Raw genomic sequence first — 6,807 nt, forward strand, 5'->3', positions numbered from 1 at the left:
GACTCGATTCCAGGACCCCGGGATCATGACCTGAGCTGAAGGCAGACGCTTAACGACTGAGCCACCCAGGTGCCCCCTTTTTAAAAGATTTTATTTTTGAGTAATCTCTATGCCCAGCGTGGGGCTTGAACTTACAACCCACATGCTCTACCAACTGAGCCAGCCAGGTGCCCTATTTAGATTTTATTTTTGTGTTCGTTTTAATAAGTTGGTCTTTCCCTAAATTTTTCTTGTTCATTTAAATTTTCAAATTTATTGGCATAAAGTTGTTAATATCTTATTATTTTTTTAATATATACAGTATGATTTGTAATGATTTTATTTTTATTTGTTTTTACTTTGCTCTTTTTTTATGTTTTGTTCTTTGATTATTTCTTAGTTAAAAGGTAGGATTCTATACACATTGTCTGTGACGTGATTTATGCATTTTAACAATATATTCTGGAGATGATTTCATAGCAGCATTCAAGAGATTTTCCTAATTTCTTTCTTCCTTCCTTCCTTTTTTTTTTTTTTTTTTACTGCTGCATAGGACTTCATAATATAGCTGTTCATGCAACTAGTCCTCTGTAGATGGATGTTTGGTTTGTTTCCAGTCTTTTTGCTGTAACAAATAGTGCTGAGGGGAATAACTTTGTACATATGTGTTTAAAAATTTTTTTGTTGTTGGTTATGATCTCATTCACATGTGGAATTTAAAAAGCAAAACAAACAAAGAAAAACACAAAACCACATTCATAAATATAGAGAACACACTAGTGGTTGCCATAGGCAGGGTTTAGGGGGTGGGCAAAATGGGTAAAGGGAATCAAAAAGTACAAACTTCCAGTAATAGGATCAGTAAGTCATGGCAATGTAATTTACAGCATGGTGACTACAGTTAATAATACTATATTGCATATATGAAAGTTGCTAAGAGAGTAAATCACTTCACAAGAAAAAAATTCTGTAACTATGAATGGTGATGGATTTTTTTTTTTAAAGATTTTATTTATTTATTTGACAGAGAGAGACAGCGAGAGAGGGAACACAAGCAGGGGGAGTGGGAGAGGGAGAAGCAGGCTTCCCGTGGAGCAGGGAGGCTGATGCGGGGCTCGATCCCAGGACGCTGGGATCATGACCTGAGCCGAAGGCAGACGCTTAACAACTGAGCCACCCAGGCGCCCCATGGTGATGGATGTTAACTAGATTTATTGTGGTGATCATTTCACAATATATACAAATGTTTAATCATTCATTATGTTGTATACCTGAAGCTAGTATAATGTTGTATATCAGTTATACCTCAATAAAAAAAAAATAAATTAAAAAAATTTTGCTGGTGTTATCTTTGGGGTAGATTCTTAGAAATGGGTTTTCCGGGGTGCCTGGGTGGCTCAGTCGTTAAGCGTCTGCCTTCGGCTCAGGTCATGATCCCAGGATCCTGGGATCGAGCCCCACATCAGGCTCCCTGCTCTGCAGGAAACCTGCTTCTCCCTCTTCTACTCCCCCTGCTTGTGTTCCCTCTCTTGTTGTGTCTCTCTCTGTCAAATAAATAAATAAAATCTTAAAAAAAAAAAGAAATGGGATTTCCTAAAAATGAAGGAAAGGTAATAGTATAGTTTAAAAGAAATTTAAGAAATATAACAATCAAATACAATAGATGATTTTGATTGAATCCTGCTATGAAAAAATGAGCTATATGTAACATTTTGAGGACATGGTAATATGAGATGAAATTAAGGATTTATTTTTATGTTGTTGTGATTATACCCTTGTATCTAGATAGGAGAATGTCATTTTTTTTAGATATGTAAAGTATTTTGGCATGACATGTCATAGGGTGTGACACTTTGAAACAGCTCAACCATACTAATAAAAAATATAGATAGATAAAGCAATAAAGTTAATGTGACAAAATGTAAATGTTAATGATGGTTGAATCTAAGTAGTGGATTTAGAGGTGTTCATTGTACCATTTTTTTCTACCTTTGTATATGTTTCAAAATTTCATAATAAAAAGTTAAAAATTTAGGGGCGCCTGGGTGGCTCAGTCGTTAAGCATCTGCCTTCGGCTCAGGTCATGATCCTGGGGTCCTGGGATCGAGCCCCACATCGGGCTCCCTGCTCCACGGGAAGACTGCTTCTCCCTCTCCTGCTCCCCCTGCTTGTGTTCCCTCTCTCACTGTGTCTCTCTCTCTCTGTCAAATAAATAAATAAAATCTTAAAAAAAAAAAAGTTAAAAATTTAAAATTATGGGGGCACCTGGGTGGCTCAGTTGGTTGAGCATCCAACTCTTGATTTTGGCTCAAGTCAATGTCTCATGGGTCATGAGATCAAGCCCTGCATCCGGCTCTGCATTTGGCAGGGAGTCTGCTTGAAGATTCTCTCCCTCTGCCCCTCCCCCTACTCATGCATGTGCCCACATACACTCTCTCTGTCAAATAAAATAAATCTTTAAAAAATATATATAAAATTGTCTTATCTTTCTTTCTTTTTTTTTAAAAGATTTTATTTATTTATTTGACAGGGAGAGACTCAGCGAGAGAGGGAATACAATCAAGGGGAGTGGGAGAGGGAGAAGCAGGCCTCCCTTGGAGCAGGGAGCCCAATGTGGGGCTCGATCCCAGGACTCTGGGATCATGACCTGAGCCAAAGGCAGCCGCCTAATGACTAAGCCACCCAGGTGCCCCTAAAATTGTCTTATCTTTCTAATGAATTATTGTTTTTATTCTTACATTGTGACTTTCCTTATCCATAATAAGAATTTTTTCTTAAAAGTGTATTTTGTCTGATACTAATGTAATTATCTCATAATACTAATATACTATCTCAGAATAGTAGTGTAATTTCTTTCGGTTAATATTTGTTTGGGAGTCAGTTCAGAAACTGCAACTGGAGAGGAACCACCTAAGGAGAGCTCTAGAGATGCTATCTGGGGGTGCCTGGCTGGCTCAGTTGGAAGAGCATGTGACTCTTGATCTTGGTTGAGAGTTTGAGCCCCACTAAAAAAAACTAAATAAACTTTAAGGAAAAAAAATGTCTGTGCACATGGCCTTGGGCTTGAGCTGTGGCTTTCATCCTCTCTCAGAAGGCTGGTCTGGTCTCCAAAAATGCTTGGCAATCATCCTTAGTTGTCACAAGGAACCTCCATGCTTCTAACACCTGTCCTCAGAAGACTGGTGCTGCTGGGGTGTCCTCTGGGTCTGAGGAGTGTATTCTTGGAGCTAATACCTCTGTTGACCTTGAAGAGACTGGATGTGTTTTAAGTATTGGTGATGGTATTGCTCAAGTACATGGGCTGAGGAATGTTCAAGCAGAAGAAATGGTAGAGTTTTCTTCCAAGCTTGAAGCATATGTATCTGAACTTGGAACCTGATAATGTTGGTGGTGGTGTATTTGGAAATGAAAACTAATTAAGGAAGGAGATATTGTGAAAAAGACAGGAGCCATTGTGGATGTTTTAGTTGGTGCGAAGCTGTTAGGTCATGTGGTAAGTGCCATTGGTAACTGGTTCTCAGAACCACAGGCAAGTTGGCCTGAAAGCGCCAACTTGGGATCATTCCTCCAATCTCTGTGCAGAAACCAGTGCAGACTGGCACTAAGGCTGTGGATAGCTTGGTGCTAATTGGTCCGTCCTGGTCAACCTGAGCTGATTATTGGTGTCCAATGGACTGGCAAAACATGAAAGATTGACATAATCATTAACCAGAAATGTTTCAGTGATGGATCTGGTGAAAAGAAGAAGCCGTACTATATCTGTTGATCCACTGTTGCCCAGGTGGTGAAGAGACTTACAGATGCCATGAAGTACACCGTTGTGGTTTCAGCTGCTGCTACTGATTCTGCCCCACATCAGTACCTGACTCCTTATTCTGGCTGTTCAATAGAATATTTTAAGGATAATGGCAAACATGCTTCACTCACCTATGATGAGTTATCCAAACAGTCTGTTGCTTATTGTCACATCTCTGCTGCTTGTGAAGACTATCCTGGTGATGTGTTCTACCTGCACTCCCATCTGTTGGGAGAGAGCAGCCAAAATGAAGGATTCTTTTGGTAGTGGCTCCTTGACTGCTTTACCACTCATAGAAACACAGCAGGTGATGTGTCCGCTTATGATCCAATGAATATCATTTCCATCCCTGACCGACAGATCTTCTTGGAAACAGAAATGTTCTACAAAATTATCTGCCTTACCATTAGTGTTGGTTCATCTGTGTCCCTTGTCAGATCTGCTGCCCAAACCAGGGCCATGAAGCAGGTGGCAGGTGCCACGAAGCTGGAATTGGCTCTTAATCATGAAGTTGCTGCTTTTGCCCGATTCACTTCTGACCTCCGTGCCGCCACTCAACCAACTCTTGAGTCGTGATGTGCATCTGAGTGTCTGAAGCAAGGACATTATGCTCCTGGGGCTACTGAGGAGCAAGTAGCTCTTATCTATGCTGGTGTAAGGAGGTAGCTTGATAAGCTGGAGCTGTTTCTATTGTAAATTTATTTAATGAATTTATTTATATTTCTTGGCTGGAGTATTTATTTATTCTTAAAGATTTTATTTATTTATTTGACAGAGAGAGACACAGCGAGAGAGGGAACACAAGCAGGGGGAGTGGGAGAGGGAGAAGCAGGCTTCCCGCTGAGCAGGGAGCCCGATGTGGGGCTCAATCCCAGGACCCTGGGATCATGACCTGAGCCGAAGGCAGACGCTTAACCAACTGAGCCACCCAGGCGCCCCTTGGCTGGAGTATTTAAAACCAAATTTTAAAAGGCATGATACTTTATCCTGACCACTTCATGAGGCTGTAAAAGACAAAAAAAAAATTTTTTTCTTATAGAACCACAAGGCCAGTTTTACATCTATCGAAATACGCATTTCTTAAGTTATAGTACAAACTATTCAGATTTGCCTATCATCTCAAAGAATGTCTTCTGACAATTATGATTTTTTCAAGCCAGAATCCAAACAAGGTCCACATATGGTTCTTACACTTTCATTTGCAGAAGTGCTCCATTCCCCCCTCCCTTATTTGATATGCTTCTTGAAGAAACTGCGTCAGTAGTCCTGTAGAATGTTTCAGTTAAACACCACGTTGTGGTGTTTAATTTGCTTTTTCATCATCTGTATTTCCTGCAGACTAGAAGTTAGATCTAAAGACTTGCTTATATTGTATTTTAGATTCTTGACAAGAACATGCTATAGGTGGTGTTACAGACTCCGTATTATTTCATCACCTCAAGAGCCACATAGGGTCAGATGGCTTCACTTTTAGTAATGCTCAAGTTGTTTATGTGGGGACAGCCTGATTCCTTCACTGTAAAGTTTTCCAACAATCTTTCACTTAATGATTTCGGTACCTATTGCTTAGCTCTGTCTGATTCATTTAAAAATAAACAGGGGTCGATCTAGAGGGGAGGGGGGCGGGTGGATGGAGTAGCCCCGTGATGGGTATTAAAGAGGGCACGTATTGAATGGAGCACTGGGTGTTTTACGCAAACAATGAATCGTGGAACACTACATCAAAAACTGATGATGTAATGTATGGTGATTAACATAACATAATAAGATAAAAAAAATAGTCTAAGACAAAAAAAAAAAAATAAACAGGGGTCGAAAGATGGTGATTTTCTAGTTCAATTATTCCTTCTTCATTTATTAGCTAGAATTCTTCTGTATAGAAGAGCTTTCTTGGGGCAGCTGGGTGGCTCAGTCCTTAAGCGTCTGCCTTTGGCTCAGGTCATAATCCCAGGGTCCTGGGATCGAGCCCCGCATCGGGCTCCCTGCTCGGCGGGAAGCCTGCTTCTCCCTCTCCCACTCCCCCTGCTTGTGTTCCCTCTCTCGCTGTGTCTCTCTCTGTCAAATAAATAAATAAAATCTTAAAAAAAAAAAAAAAAGAAGAAGAGCTTTCTTATACCCACGAGGGTTATTTGGTTATCCTGAAATACTATTCATACCAGAAAGGCAGGACAGATCTTTGGTTATTTCCTTTTAATTATCCAATTTTACAGTGATGTGTTGGTTACCTAGCAACCTCCACGATGTCCTTAGCGTCTTTCTCTTTTTCCCTTTTTGAATAGCAGTCTGAACCCATGGCTTTACACATTCGCTGTGTTTTTGCCAGCTGCAGGTGTTGACACTCAAATTGTTCTATTTTGGGTACGAATGGGAAACTTTTGAAGCTTCTGCATGTGTTTGCTATGACAATATTAGCTTTTGATAGCCTCTTCTTTTTCTGGTACAATAAGATATTCCAAGCTCAGCTGGTGTATTTCTTGGAATTGACTGTCTGGAAAATCCCGAGTCCTTTTAGTGTGAAATGGTGTTTTGAGACGACAATATGGGATTCTTTTTTTTTTTTTTTTAAGATTTTATTTATTTATTTGACTGAGAGAGACACAGCGAGAGGGAACACAAGCAGGGGGAGTGGGAGAGGGAGAAGCACGCTTCCCGCCGAGCAGGGAGCTCGATCCCAGGACTCTGGGATCACGACCTGAGCCAAAGGCAGACACTTAACGACTGAGCCACCCAGGCGGCCCACAATATGGGATTCTTGTTGCTACCTAATTATTTTGCTTCTTGGCCTTTTCAGTGGACAGACCTAGAAAATAAGTAACTATAGAAAAAATTTAAAAGTACACGTTTATACTGATATTTATAACTGTAATTTAAAATTACAAGGTTTTGGGCACCTGGGTGGCTCAGATGGTTAAGCGTCTGCCTTCGGCTCAGGTCATGATCCCAGGGTCCTGGGATCGAGTCCCGCATCGGGCTCCCTGCTCCTTGGGAGCCTGCTTCTCCCTCTGCCTTTCTCTCTCTGTCTCTCATGAATA

At 40.6% G+C, this 6,807-nt stretch overlaps 1 pseudogene; it reads left to right on the forward strand.

Annotated features, from left to right (window-relative positions):
• The first annotated feature begins 794 nt into the window (after positions 1 to 794).
• LOC118021293 lies at positions 795 to 4,471 on the forward strand (annotated as a pseudogene).
• The last annotated feature ends 2,336 nt before the right edge of the window (positions 4,472 to 6,807 follow it).

The sequence above is a fragment of the Mirounga leonina genome, unplaced genomic scaffold, assembly GCF_011800145.1.
Source record: "Mirounga leonina isolate KUSES-001 unplaced genomic scaffold, KU_Mleo_1.0 Mir_174, whole genome shotgun sequence".
NCBI classification, from domain to species: domain Eukaryota; kingdom Metazoa; phylum Chordata; class Mammalia; order Carnivora; family Phocidae; genus Mirounga; species Mirounga leonina.